Raw genomic sequence first — 15,847 nt, 5'->3', positions numbered from 1 at the left:
CATAAAGTGGGGGTTGGAGGAGGGCCGGGGGCTGAAACTTTTCAGTAAGCACTTGGTTCTCTTTTTGATCACTAATGTTACCAGTTCCATTATAATGCCTTCTGTCTGTGGTTCAACGTACAATGTTACAATTTCTGTCCTTTAGGGCCCACTATGTGAAGCAGGTGCATCTGGTTCTCCATCCCATTGGAAGCGATACCTACTTCCCCGTGCTAACCTTTCATGCATGTCGTTGTCTAAAATATGCTCCCCCATGTTGTCATGTGTGAGTTCATTCTGTGTGGTTTGTGTTTATGATTAGGTTTGATCCGGTTTTGAATTATAAAGTAACTTGTTATATTCGATTACAGAACAGCTGCTAAAATATATTATTTTATTCTTTTATTCTGATATCTACACAGCTATGTTGTACCGTTCTGCGTATGCCATAGTTTCCAGCTACCGTCGGATGGATTCTACAATCAACATTGGCGGATAATCATAAACGGTGAATATTGTATCACTGTTATGTGGGACGACCGACAGGGACCAATCTGCCCTTTGGCGGTACCAGCATTAAGGATTAACTTGTCAACGTTTATAATATAAATACCTGGTGAAGTGAAAGCGTTGTACTTGAAAGAGCAAAGAATCCATATCTTCTCACGAACGTAGCACCAAGAGCGCCATTAGAAAGTTTTGCAGGTGTAACATAAGGACACAGAAGAATGGAGTACAGGGATTGATCGATCCGTGATCGCAATTTGCGTATCATGAGGAAAGTATAAACAACATTCGAAGCATTTGATGTTCGCTAGCTATAACTTGTATGGCAAAAGCATATTGTTCATTTCGTGGACTTAATATTCTCTTGTGAGCGTTCTTTGAAAAATAAAATCACTTGTTTTGCTCTCCTATTTGGGACAAGAAGGAAAAGTTACGCGCTGTGAGAGGATGTGTGTGTTTATCTTCCTGGTTCTACGTTTAGTAACGATATGGCATGGGTGATGATGGGGCACATTTGGCTACGCTGGACACGAACGTCATGAAAATAGGTGGAGCATATCGTTTGGACTAGTGATGTCAGCTTGATGGGCAGGTGATATGATTTAGTGCCGCGAGGGCTCCTGAATTTAGGGCGATGAGTCAACAGATAAAATGAGCACAAGATGGCCGTGCCCAACCCGTTATTTAGCATGTGTAAATTTGAGGAAAATCAAGGTAAGATGCATAGGAAAAATGTTTAAGATCGATTACAGTATGCTTAAAAATACATGCCCGAACAATCGGGACAATACACATTTTGAGCGAGCTTTCCCTTTAAGCAGAGTCAGCACAACTTTAAAGTAGAATTAATTTCCCTGATTAAAAAATACCTTTAGTAAATACAGTTTTTTTTTTTTCAGAGTAGACATTTTATTCATTATTAATCAATAACAGAAGAAAACAAACAACACGAGAACAAACAGACATCAGAAATGACTGGCATATATGGCGTAGTTCATTGTAGTGGAAATATGAGTAAGGGAAAATAATGCAAGAAAAAACAGAAGGAATCAGCCCAAAAATCCATCACGGGGGTACTCAGCAGGAAAAGATCGCTGTCCTTGGGGATTGTCTCTTAGCTAAAGCGGACGCTACCATGTGCAAATGAGCTCAGCCAACGGACACTAGGCGGCTTTAGGGTGAGGGTCGGGTAGCGGTCCGCATAGTCCATAAATGAGGCCCAGGTGTTTTGGAACGGGGCAAGGTTGCCCAGGTGAAGACCCGCGACTCTTTCCACCGTGACAATGTCCCAACACTTGGCCCACCAAAGCGGAATGGAAGGGCCCTCTGGATGCTTCCAGAGGCGGCAAGGGCTATCTTGGCTGCCAAGAGCAGGTGTGTGCACAGGCGGGCAGCACTCCCCGACAGTGGCAAGTCCCCTCCCCCAGGTCTCTCAACAGAATGATAGCGGGGTCCCAGGGGATATTGAGGCCTGTGATTGCTCTAACATGAGTCAGGACCCCCTTCCAATAGTGCGCTGCTTTAGGACAGTCCCACAGGAGGTGGAAGAGCGAGCCCTCTCGCGGACAGCCCCTCCAACATTTCGGCGAGGGCCTCACTCCTGCTTTATGCAGCTGTGCTGGGGTGATGTAGTACCTGAAGCAAACTTTATAACCCCCCCTCTCTATAAGTAACACACTGAGTACTCCTGTGGAGTCTTGTCCAAATGTTGTCCCAAACCTCTGGCTCCAGGGAGCGCCCCAGATCCTTCTCCCAACTCAGCATGTCATTTTCTTTCACATCCGGACTGGATTTCTCCAAAAGTTTGTAGAGAGTGGAGATCGTGCCCCTCGGAGGGGGAGCAGTCAGTGAGAGTTCGAGGGGTGTAAGGTCCCTGGAGCCGCGCTCCCTAACGATGCTCTGCGAAATCCAGTGACGGATCTGTGTGTAGCGGAACCGCTCCTCCTCGGTGACGTTGAACTTCGCCTTACAGTCCTCGAAAGAGAGCGGCCGGCCCTCTATTAGAAAGTTGGAGATTCGGTGGACTAGGGGTCCCGGACATCTCCAGCTATAGACGTGCGGCTCAACTCGCACATGCCTTCGCATGGATGCGCACCGTGGACCGCCCATCCTGGCTGCAACTAGAAGAAGCGTGGTGTGGGTCTCCCCTGTCGGATCTGCCCCACATTCAGCCCCAGAAGGCCCCCCCTGCTCTGGGCCCGCTTTCAGCCACTGGCAACACGGTGGACAATTGGAGAGTTGCGAATAGGAAGTGGGGAATCAAGAGCTCGTTGGGCCCATTAACCCCAATCTGGGGCAACCCGGGTTTCTCCCCCGGACTCTGTGTCCGCAGTTTCGCCAAATGGCCGGGTCCCTCTGGATATGGGGATGCATTCTGATTTCCTCCCATTGACTCGGAGTTGCGTTGTTGGGTGTGCATAAATTGCCATCGTCCAGGTTATAAAGTTGTGATCAAAGCCCATGCGGGATAGCGTCGACCTAATGTAATCCCAGTTCACTAAGTCAAACGCTTTATGGGCGTCAAGGGAAATCACAAGGAGTGGGGTTTTTGTTCTATTTGAGGACTCAATGATGTTAAGAGTGCATCTAACATTATCGTGGGTCACCCTGCCTGGAATAAAGCCTGTTTGAACTTTATGTATTAACTCGGGGATAATCCCACCCAGCCTGGCCGCTAACACCTTGGAGAAGATTTTCCCATCGGTATTCATCAAGGCGATTGGCCTATATGAGGCCGCACATTCCGGGTCCTTCCCTGGCTTTTTAAGCAAGACGGGGGTTGACTAGGCCGTGGAACGTGTTACACTTTTAGTGGAGAGGAAAGAGTTAAATAGCAGAGTTAATTGTGGAACAAGGATGCGGGCAAATGATTTATAAAACCTGGGCGTCAGCCCGTCTGGGCCTGGGGCAGCGTTCTTGGCGGTTAGGATTTCCTCTGCGGAGATTGGGGCTTCTAGGAGGTCCAAAGGGGTAGAAGGGACAGAGGCGTCAAATGATTCCAGATAGTGCTGCTGACGGGCACCATCCTCACGAGATGTGGGAGGCCCTTGCATGACCGCCTTGTGATGGTCCGTTAAGATTTCGATTTTATGTCTGGGGTGGCAAATTTACTCGACCCATCTGGGCCTTTGAGACTTATAATGTTATTTCTGGTGTGGATCTTTTGCAGTTTGTAGGCTAATAACCGATTTGCCTTATTGCTATTATGGTAATAGAATTGTTTAGTATATGCCAGGGCCTTCACGGTGCGATCGGCCCAGTGCATTCCCAGAGCCCTTCTGGCCTTTTTTAGCTCCCTGTCCGCCCGTCTAGAATAATGATTCTTTAGCTCTTTTTGAGGGAAGCGACACTGGAGTTCAGAGTTTGTGTGTGGATCTTGGAGACCCTGCGCTGTTCAGTGGCTGCGCTAATAAATACTCCTCTTATTACCAGCTTCATGGCTTCCCACAATAGCCCAATTGGGGTATCGGGGTTCTGATTTTCCTTGAAGTAGTTACTCAAGGTGTCTTCGCCTCCCCACTAATCACCTGATCTAGGAGCAGATTGTCATTAAGCTTCCAGAATCTGGGAGGAGGGTCGGGGCCCCGAGAATAGAGAGAACAGCCGAGACAGGGGCGTGGTCAGATACCATCCTAGTATGGATTTCAACGTTACTGAAACATGGAAATAGGGTGCTGGTGGCCAGTAACAGGTCAGTTCGGGAGTGGCCACTGTGCGCGTTTGAGAAAAATGTGTAATCGCGGGCGTCAGGGTTGGCTACCCTCCAGATGTCAACCGTGCCAGATTCTTTTAGGAATCTGGCAAAGGCTAGGGCTCGGGAGAGGTCCGGATCAGATGAGGGGAGGGACTTGTCCACTGCGGGATTTGGAACTGTGTTAAAGTCCCCCACAATTAAGAGGTACCCCAAGGCGAAGGTTAGGAGCAGCGGGAGGAGCTCTGCTAAAAATTTGCCCTGGTTCACATTCGGGGCGTAGATTCCCACGACAGTGATCGGCTGTTCCACAATGTGTCCCTGAATGAGGAGGTATCTGCCCCCCCCCCGCTTTTTGTCACCGCTAGAGGCGAAAAAACTCTTTTTGAAGCGCTTAAACTTAATACAGTGTTCATCTGCCGGGAGGAGGTGAGTCTCCTGAAGGATTACTATATCCCCATTTAATACCGCCAGCCTATTCTCTACCGATTTGCGCTTCCTTGGGGAGTTAAGACCCTGGATATTCCAGGTCAGGAAGCAAATCTCTCTAGCTTTATCCGAGCCTATGATATGCGGGAGCGCAGTCTATGCTGGATTGATGAGCTGCATAGGGGCTACAAGGGTTTGGGAAATTCCCTAATGAGCATAGGAGTGCGCTAAAGTTACTGATGTCAATGACTAAAACTGTAAACATAAACAAGGGCAACTGAGGGAGTAAATGGGTTCTCGGGCCCGGAACTCCCCCCTCCACCCCCCCAAAACTGAAAGAATGAGACCATAAAGCTCACCCAAGTGGAACACTGGAAGACCCCGCCGTCGGGAGCCGACCCCCGCCGGAGAAGAAAGAGAGACTGCAGGGACGCAGAGAGACAGGCACCATGTAAAGTAACCAAAATGGGCCTGGGGGTGTATGCCAAGCAGACTACCTATAGATGCCCCCCCAGGTGCCAGAAACCGACCCAGTCCCTCCCAGGGGTGATGAGAGGCGCCGGGAAACTAGAGGAGCGAGCATGGCACTAAGGAACTCCGGGTAAGGAATAACACAAACCTGACTGACCGGCCTTAGAGAAAAGATGAGGGCCACCCATCAGTCCATATTGTGCTGTTTCCGGGGGCCCCGAGGCCTGCGACGTCCGCCAGCCCGGGACCAGCGGCCAGGTGTCGGCGAGCCGGACTGAGACTGAGAACGAGTGGCAGAATCAGAGTCCCCTTCTGTGGATTTTATTCCCAAGAATTGACCCGCCTCATTGGGGTTGCGGATTTATCTGCGTGTTCCTTCCCACTCGAAGCACAGGGATGTGGGGTGCCCCCTCCGGTATTGTATTTTCCTTTCTTGCAGCCACTCCATCAGGTTGCGAAGGGCTCTCCTTTTCTGGAGAGTAATGCTTGCGAGGTCTTGAAACAACGTAATGTTGGCCCCTCTGAAGGTGATCTGTTTCGTGGACCTGGCCTCTCTCATTATCTCCTCCTTGACCCTGAAAAAGTGAATCCTGGCCAGAACATCTGGAGGGGATGATGATGCTTGTCTTGGCGCTGTGCGGTGGACTTTGTCAATTACAAGTGGAACGCTGTCTAGAAGAGTTATTATAAACCTCAGCAAGTCATTGACAAAGCTCTCCAGATCTGCGTTGGCGACTGAGGTGGGAATCCCTCGAATGCGGATATTGTTGCGGCGTGAGCGGTTTTCGTTGTCCTCTTGTTTGGACTCGATAGCTTCACATCTGGCTTCCAGGGATGCTATTCTGCTTAGGCCACACCCTAGCTCGAATGTATTAGCACACAAGCCGTTCTCCACTTCTTCCGTGCGCTTCTCCACCTCTTCTACCCTCCTATCCAGAGAGGCAATTTTTTAGTGACCTTCTCAGTACCCTTTTGGATCTCCTTGGTAAGGGCTAAGAGAAGATCTTTCAGGTCCGTTTTGGTGGCGAATTGCTCAGACCGTGGGTGCTCCAGTGGGGGGGCAACCCCGGGTGTCACTGCGATGGCGGAGTCAGCCCTAGCTGTTTTATTCTGGCCGGAGTTGGACATCATTGTCGCGATGTCTGCCTGTTTCGCCGATTTGCCACTTTTAGACATGGTTCTGCTGGGTGGTGAGGGTGGAGCAGAGGCCGCTGCTGTTATTATTTCGCCTGTTGAGCACTACATAGATGTTAGACCGGGTGCTATTGAATATGCCCAGTCCTATGGGAAGTTGGTAAGCCCCCCCAGGCTGCAGAGCCGCCAAAACCACTACAAGCGCCAGGAGCAAGCACAGTATGAGCCTGTATGCCACCCAAGGGACCTGACACACTGTTCCATGCCAAGAGGTGAGCCCTAAAGAGCTACGCCTTGCAGCTGAGATGAGAGATGATAGGAGGATCCACCTGGTCCAGGGTCCCTGGCTGTCGCTCTAGGCGCAAAGACCACGATGCCAGGCAGTGCCGTAGAGTTGCGTGTTGAGAGGCTTGGGTGCGGGTGAAGCCACACTCAGGTTGCAGGAGGATGTGTCGGCCCGTCCAGGGCATGCATAGCTGTGAAGGTGTCAGCCCGAAGGAGTCCAGAGGCCGAGTCAGTCAAAAAATAATAAAATATCCAATATATTAATGAGTCAAACAGAATTAAAATATGTGTTTACCTTACAGTGTTTCAGGTCCTGTCTTCTCGATAGAGTAAGAGTTCTCTCTCTCAGTGACGGATCAGTTAAATCAAGTCACAATTCTTCATTTTATAAAAAGCATGATCATCAGGGTTCCATTTAGATGTAGAATAAATGCAGTCTTGAGAATAGTACTAGTTAGCTATATCAGCTGGTATCATCACTGATGTTAAATCCAGCTGGCTGCAATGCTTTCCAACAGCTCTGTTCTACAGACATGCTATGCATGGAAAATCCTCATGTCTGACAAGGAGGGGTGTGAATGGTTAAAATGATTGGCTGTTCGGTGGTTCACCCAGTTATCATATAATTTAACATATTTTAAACACTTCGTATTCACTGAGAGAATGGCAATGGTGAAATGATGAACACAACTATAATCTGTGTACAATGCAATTGTAACTTGAACAGCCTACAATATAAGCAACCCCCAACTGCTTTGTCAAGTGCTGTACCATATTTGGCAACTTGTATTTAACCTATTTGCAGTAAGGTTCAACTCCTGTGTTACGTCTACCTCTGACGTTTTCAATTTCCCTATTGTCTTTCTCCTCCATGCTTTCCCCCAAACTTGTCTGAACACCTTTATTATTTTATCGTTTTTTTCCTGCATTGTACCCGTCTATCATTTACTTTCCCTCCCCTTCTCTCTTCAATCGTTTTCTTTATCAAAAACTTCTTCTGGCCTGTATTTATCGTCCCTATCTTACACCAGCATTTCCATTTTCTGTTAAAAGTCCCCCGTTTATTTCCAGTCTGCCTTATTTTACCACAGTTCGCAGTCCCAAAATCCTTCAGTCCTTCACTAAACGGAGTGTCTCCTGTACAAACGAACAGTGCTCAGGAGGAGCCATGCCCCATATCTCAGTTGTGGACATGTGAAAAAACATGGCAACTGTAATGTATGCATACAGTTTGGTTGTGAGGTTATGTTCTTAATGTAGGTGAGTATTAGTGCCAAATCTAAACTGTAATATATGGAATAAAGGACACTGACTAAATTATCCGGATATTACAAGATACTGCAAGTCATTGAAGAGTTTTGTGACCAAATAGATGAACATTGATAAAGGCTGACCTCATTTATAAGGTCACAAATATGGTTTTCACATACAGTAAGGAGATGTATTCCTCATCGCTTTGAGACAAGAGATAGTGCAGTTGTGCAGTTGTGAAAAAGTTGAATACATGTATTATCAGTTAATTCCAACACTGCACTAAATGTCCAAACCGAGGGATGAATGGACAACTCGAAGGAAACGTGGTTCCAAGTAATCTTAATTTATTTCAGTCAAAACACAGAGGTTAGAGGAAAGCATGTAGGTCCGTGGCAATATCAAAACAAGGATACACCTCAAAATTACTATGCAGATGTTCATGGAAAACGCAATCAAGTGAGATGGAAGTGTACAGCCTCGTCTACTTTAGAACCTCACAGAGAAGCTCTTAAAACGTCACACGTAGTTCCGCGGGTTCCAGCGCCATTCTTTTGTTATCATTATCAGAATTGTCCTTCTGGGCGTGTGGCATAATGGCTCAGTGAGTCCCTCAACCACGTGATCCGGGGGTGCAAGGGATGACAATTGATTTCTTCCCAGTCTATCTCGAGTTCTTGGAGCAGTCATTATTGTAATGCCCCAAAACCAAGAGTGGCATGTAGGTCCCATAGACTACCACAGGATTTGGCCTCTGAGGAAACCACCATAAACTCTTGTCTCAGGGTAGCCCTACCACTGACGTGATCTGAACTGGGCTAAGACATTCAGTAGGCCATGGCAACGTTACTCCCCTGTTGGAAATGGGTTTAATAAATATGTTTATTTTCTCTTTCTCTCTCTCTCGTCTCAGAGTTCTCAAGCTTTCAGCCCTGGATCCAGGTACCCTTACCCCAGAAATGCTTGTTGCACTTGCCTTCTCTCTCAGCTCTGGTCCTTAACACCAGTCTGAATCTGGGACACAACCCCTATTACGTCATAGACAATGGTCCTTCGATAACAGCACATATATGGTATGACATTTTGCAGTCACTGAACATCCTCTTCCACACACACTTTCTGCTGGAGCTGTGGTCAAAGCACATCCCTTTGCAGGTCACATATAGATTATCTGAGCGGAAGATATACCTTCTTTGTAAATAAACACTCACGTATTGCCCCATTATTTGTCACAAACTTCAGCTGCAGGAAACACAAGCATGCAGACTAAGCGCTTCTTATTGTCGTGGCAGAGGTAAACAAACGCCTGAGTGTCAGCCTTACAACACATCAAAGAAATGTTTTTTAGTTTTGATTATTAGATGGCACTTAAGTGCCCTCTATATGTCAAGACTATGCCTCTTTTGGGGGAGAGATTTCACAAGAGGAGGGGCAAACCCACCAATTAACTGCCCATGGCCATGCTAATGTCTATGGCTGTTCCCACCCGCTACAAAACGTTCTTTTAGGATATCCTTCAGTTAGCTCTATCAAGCAGTACCATCACACGTTGTGCTTTATAGGAGCTGCCAGTGTTATTACCAGGGAGTCTTCATACAGTTAATTACTTAATTGCAGCTGTAAACGAACTACTGATGTAAAAAGAATATGCCATGTGCTGCTTAATTTATAAGCAGGATGTGTGTCTTCACATGTGTTCTTTGCCCTGAAGTCATGTTAAAACAGTCTTTGTGTATAGTTATTAGATATGCATTTTCAAGGCACTGCTATCATCTGCCAAATACTTTCACCATTAACCAGCCGTTGCTATTCTGTGACCAGGTAGTACCACTATGGAGTTTAATTGAAAATGCCTATCCCATACTTACACAAAATCCAAACGCACTCACCCAGAACATTCACAATCACACCCATTAAATCACCTGTCACTCATCAATACACTTTTCACATTCACTCACATTGCATTCTACAAACAGGCACCAACCTAAAACATTTACAAACACAAACACACACACACACACTCTCTCTCATTCATGCCCATTCACTCACCCATACACCTTCTTTAACATCCGCTCAAACTGCATTCTCCACATTCACACAATCACATTCATACCCATTCATCCACCAGTCACTCACCTACACACTTTCTCTTACATCAACTCACACTGCAATCTCCAAATGAGCACCCACCCAGAGTCTTCAGACAATCACATTCATATCCATTCAAACACCAGACACTCACCCATACACCTTCCCACAATCACTCAGACTACATTCTCTAAACTAGCACCCACCCAGAACATTCACATACACAGAATCACATTCATACATATTCACCCACCAGCCACTCAGCCATATACCTTCTCTTACACTGCATTCTCCCCATGAGCACTAAGAACATTCACACACAAACTGCATTCTTAATCACACGACAGGCACACTCACCTTACAACCATGCATACATTCACATGCACACACGCATAAGCATGCATACATACATGCAAACCATTACATAATTACATACACAATCATAACTGACAAGCAGTTTATGCACACACTCTTACACAGTTTGAACAAAAAGGTTTCCTTACCGATTCCAGTTACGCCGAATGATGCTCCATCTTCGCTCTGGGCAGCACACAGACAGGAAGCAGGATCCCTGCTTCCTTTCTGATGTGCTTTGTGAGTCGAGGCGGAGCTTCCTTTTCCTGTGCAAGCTGCACTTGGCCCTGGCCTGGCCCTCACCCTGACTTGAAGTCAGGCTGAGGGCTGGGCCAGCCGCTCCACCCCCCTGGCCCCAAGGCCTTCGGATGCATGGGCCTCCGTTACACCAGTAGAGCTGGTTACTTATGATGGCAATATTAGGGTGGCCAACTTTTTGATATCCTTTTGCGGGACACTTGCCCACAAGGCGGTGATGACGTCACAGCGTCATTCACGTTTGGCCCGCCCCATTTGTAATTTAAATGTGTTAATGGCTCTCAACACCTGGCTTAATTGCAATGCAAATGGTTTGTCCTTGGGAGGTGATGGTCACGTTTTTTAACTGCAAACATGACCATCACGACCCCAGGAACAAAGCATTAGCATTTGAATGAAGACATGTGTCAGAGCGTTAGCAGCTCGATCTGCAGGCTCAAAAGGAGCCAGGGCCGCGGAGCCGTCCAGAGAAAGAAAGCAACAGATGGCAGTGCCATGGTGTGTAGACGGCCACTTCAGTTTGCAGAGTGGCTGTGCTGTATGCAGGTTGTCCCTACTTGCTGTCTCCTGAGAGTCACACTCCAGGGAACAAAGCAAGTTGGGACAACCTGCGTCCCGCACAGCCACTCTGCAAACTGCGGGACAGAGTCCCCAAATATGGGACAATCCCGCAAAATACAGGACAGTTGGCCACCCTAGGCGAGATCCAGTGCAGGCAGAGATATTCACGTTGGTAGACTGATAGGAATTGTACAGACCTTGTATGGTCCTGCTAAGATGGTTCTAGGTGAAAATACCTCATTAGTAGGGTCTCATGAGAAAAAGACCGATTTTTATTGGCCAGTTTTCTTTTGATCGTACTTCATGAGACTTAATAATGAGGTCTTTCCACCCTTTGCTCCTCCCGCCCCGCTCCCCATCCCCCACCTTCCTACGCAATTACCTCCAAGCCCCAGAACCTCCCTCTCTCAGCCCCCTTCCCATGCCGCCCCACCCAAGACTCCCCAAATCCAAAACACATACGCAAACACACAACACACACATCAACACACACGCACTTACCCGTTCTCCTCGTCCTGCGCTTCCGGATCCCACTGAGCCTGTCATCCCCTTCGTGCACTCATGTGCAGCAGGGGCGTGACAGTTCGATTTAGAAAGATCGCCCGTGGGGTCACGGAGCGGTCTTTCTAAAGCAATTTTTTTTAGAAAAAAAATCTTTTAAAAAGAACTTTTCACCTAGTACCTCTAAGCCATGTCCCCCAAAGTCAGTTAAAAATCGAATTGTTGATGTAACTGGCTAAATGTGTCATGCCATGTTCTTTATGAACATCATTGTGTAAACCGTGACACTCTGTGCTTCATTTGTGTGCGAGGATATTCTGCCAGTTTCTTTATTTCTGCACAGTTGTCCGGAAATAGACCTGACTCTGCTGCTACTTCCTGGTTTTCTCTATTGGATTGATTTGTGGTTTCTACAAATGTTGATGAGCCCATACGTGGGAGGTCTCATATGCTAAATGCAACGGTAAACCCATGGATCAAGCCATTGCGGGGTGGGGGAGTTGTAGTTGGCGACCGGATAGAAGCTGGGTTGAACAAGAACCTTTACGCTCGAGTCTGAGGCAAGTGTAACGCAGAAGAGAAAAGGGAATGGTTTGTTTACCCGGAGACGTCCACTTAAATAACTGGTCAAGGGAATTTTAAGCTGCAAAGGAAACACATGTTGTGCTGCTCACGAAAAACTGGAGATATGTAGTTGGCGCAAGTACTTGTGCTGGATTATGAGAATACATGTCCAGAATGAAAATTGTTGCAAGTGTTATAGAATTCCAGTTAGGAATAAGCCTTGTGTAATGGAGCATATGCACGTTACAAAAGAAGTATGGCACTTTTGTAGAGTTAAAGTCACTGGGCCTTATTACAAGGTAGAAGGTAACCATTGCGCTATTAGCTACCGGAAGGCAACCTCACCAATACCAGACCCCAGGCATTCAGGTTCGAGCATCTACCCCAAGACCTCTGCCCACAAACATGAATGTCAGTCGTTGCTCAGATCGATGTATCATTGTCCTATCGACTGAGGTGACTAGAAGCGGATTCACTGTCGTTCTTCGCTGTTGTTCTTCACTGTTGTGGATGTCATCTAGGGAAGGTAATGTTAATGAACAAAGGACAAACATGGTCACCCAGTGTTTCTATGGAGCCCCATTGCTGTATTAAGGCATTCTGTATCTGACAGGTTGTAGAGTTTGAAGTATAGTGACAGAAGTGATTTTTTAAAATATTCTTATAATACATTGCCATCTCTCAGATTTTACGCTCTACTAAAGATGTGTGTTCCTGAAAGTTAGAAAACTCTTGCCTTTGGGAAATCTGAGTCAGGGACTTGATGCTTTCTTTAACTAGCTAACCATCATTTCCTTTACAGCAGTTTGGCGGTCCTGAGATTTGGCATATCACCTAAGATACTTTAGAACACATTCAGGAAAAAGGTAGTATATGTATATTATAGGGGAGCATTTTCAGTCCACCCTCACATGATGCGGGGCAGAGCCCCTGTAATCCCACTAGCCGCGCCATTGCTTGCCTAACATTGATTCATTGACTCAATTAATGCATCAGTGCTGTTAATATTTGTTAACCACCACTGTATACAGTCTTTTCATTGAAAGATGTTTCATTGAAAATGTTTCATTGATAACCTTTTTCATTGAAATAATCTTTCATTGAATGTTTTTCTTATCTAAAATATATGTATGTATGTTTGGGTGGGGTAAAGGGTTACATTTGGAAAACGTGGCTTTGGGGGGGACCCCCTAATACAAATAATATATATATTTGGGAATGTTTGGGGTGTTTTAAAGGGCAGAAATAGCGATTTGGGGGGCCGTCCAATAAAAAAGAATTAAAAATTGGTAAATTCGGTATACACATTTTCGGTGAAAAATGTCATTAGTCTACATTCGGTGAAAAAGTTTTCAATGAAACATTTTCGATGAAAATCTTTCAATGAAACATTTTTCCGTGAAAAGACATGTAACCGTTAACCACCCTGTTCCCTCCCTTGACAGGACACAACACAATTCAGTAACAGTATTTTTTATTATGTTAATAAGCCTTAGTACAGTGTCCATCGCCACTGTAGTGGTCTTGCTGTGCTGTAAGGTGACTGTCAGCGGACTTCCTCTTCACCTGGGGGAGGAAGCCTCTGGACATTTTCTAGGAAAAAACACTTTGTCCTTGGGCATATTCAGTGACACCCATAGCAAAAACCAACTGCCCTTCCCTCGATTCAACCCCCTTCCCCTGCACAGAGACCTATCGATTAGTCCCAACCATTACATATGTCTTCTACACTTCTGTCATTGTCCTTTACTTCTTTCACCCCAATGGTTCCTCCTGTGTCATTCAATTCCCTGGACACCACACTCCCTTGAGGTGAGGAATGAGCCACTGCAGTCTAGGCTGTCTGTTTAATGGGACTACAGTGAGGTTGCAATTGCTGGGAGTGAAGAGAAATACCCCTGCTACCAAGCCCAGGGCTCCTAAAAGAGAAATGTGAACAGATACGCTACAAAACAGACTGCAAGCGCCCCAAACTGACCTGAAAGTTAGATTTGGATGACCATGGTCTAGACTAACCACTTCTTTTGGTTAGTACCCCTAATGCATAACATTCTTCTGCTTTCAGGATACGTTCAAGCTTTATAGATTGTGTAACGGAACACAATTTAGCTGTCTACAAGTGGTATGAATCTTTCCTATGAGGCAGCAAACAAATGTCCAAATGAAGACTTAAAAAACAAAAACTTTTGTCACTCGCAATACGCACCTGGGCATCATCATATTCCCTGTGACTTACAATCTTTACACAGAGACAGTGATAGTCCTATTAGGGAAACTAGGAATTTCACCATTGTTCTGCCAACAACCAATTATACCCATATCTGTTATCAGTAGAAGACCTCCTCCATTTAATACCTCCATTGCCTTTCTCAAACCCTGGATGTCACCCATTTAGCCGAAATAAAACTACACCCACACAGATGTCTTTGTCAGCAACACTGACAAACTCAGCATATCCAATGCACAAATATGGCTAGTTTGAATAGCCAGAATCTTTATCCCATCAACCAGCTTCCATAAAACAACACCAGCCACAGACAACTCCTACAAAGACAGAGGGTGTACTCTTCTCAAGGGCCCCAGTCATCCTGCATGCTCTGCTAAAGTAACATTCATTCCTCTGCCTATCTTCTTTCGTCTTCTCAGTCAATTCAAACACATCACCCACACACAGAAACCACTACACTGGCTCCTACTTCCAGCTAAGTTTCAATTGAAATCCCTCTGTGTTAACCACAGAATAGTCTACCACTCAAAACTGTATCGGCTTGCAAAGAAATGTAGTCTTTGCAGGCACACCACTCATGAGACACCAGGTGATGGCTAGACTAAAGTTCAGAAAGAGCATGAAAGAAAGAGCCTGATACGTCTCTCTCTCTCTAATTCATCTAACTCCAGAGTAGCACTACATGCATCCCAGGGGGGAGAAGGGGGAAGAAGAACACTACCTTCCTGTCCCCAGGCACAATACAACATATCCGTATCTTCAGCAGACATACATACTGACCAAGTTCCAAAAAAACGGAACCTCAAGTAAGGTAAAGCTGGGGATTACTCCACAAAGCTATTCTGACCTGGCAGGGCACTTTAATTGAACCATATCATCTGGCTTTCCCTTGAAAGGTCTCAGTTATCCCAAATAAAGTCTTTGGAATAGCGAGAGTTAGTACAGAATAACACTTTTGGGGTCTACTTGCCCCAGTTTACAGGGCCCCTAAATCTTATGATTTTGACCTGATGGTTTTCCACAACCTTTGACTTTTTTTTTTTGCGGACAGAGGCACTCTTCTGCACCCCTTACTCTGGAACCATGTTCATATGCTGTCCTATGAAAGCCCCTTTGGCTTTTCGGGCCCCTGTGAATGTGGTACTTCTTATGCAGCCCTTGTGGATCCCAGGGTGAGTCAAACATCTTACAAGTGTGTTGTGCAGTAGGCTGCTTGCAACTGGCTTTACCATGGGTGCAGTTCTTTTACTGCAATTGGGGACCTTTGCATTTTTGTAATGCACACTCCCAGCCATTTTGTTTTTGAGCCATCCCTTTGTCTGTGTAGATCATGAGGCAGGCCTAGAATGACTGTAAAGCTGATGTGAGCTGAATCTATGTCCAGCTCTTCAAAATCAAGATTGGTTTATATTAGCCTGGCTTAATTTTCTTCCATAGTCAAGGTCAATACACATCCTTTGTGGATGAACCCAAGTTTTTGGTATTTTTTGTGCTAGCCTGATTGGCATGGCTGCCAAAACCTTTGTGTTTCTGCCTGGTGTGTGAGG

General features: G+C 46.1%; 1 protein-coding gene across 1 annotated transcript in view; it reads right to left on the bottom strand.

The window, feature by feature from the left end:
- Nucleotides 1-15,847, bottom strand: part of LOC138570024 (serum paraoxonase/arylesterase 2-like) — a 771,286-nt gene that overhangs the window by 255,713 nt on the left and 499,726 nt on the right. The gene's annotated exons all lie outside the window — the stretch shown is intronic.

Source organism: Ambystoma mexicanum, chromosome 2q (genome assembly GCF_040938575.1).
Source record: "Ambystoma mexicanum isolate Mex_15411 chromosome 2q, UKY_AmexF1_1, whole genome shotgun sequence".
NCBI classification, from domain to species: domain Eukaryota; kingdom Metazoa; phylum Chordata; class Amphibia; order Caudata; family Ambystomatidae; genus Ambystoma; species Ambystoma mexicanum.
Note: the sequence above shows the minus strand (reverse complement) of the source record. Positions and strands in the feature narration are given on the sequence as shown.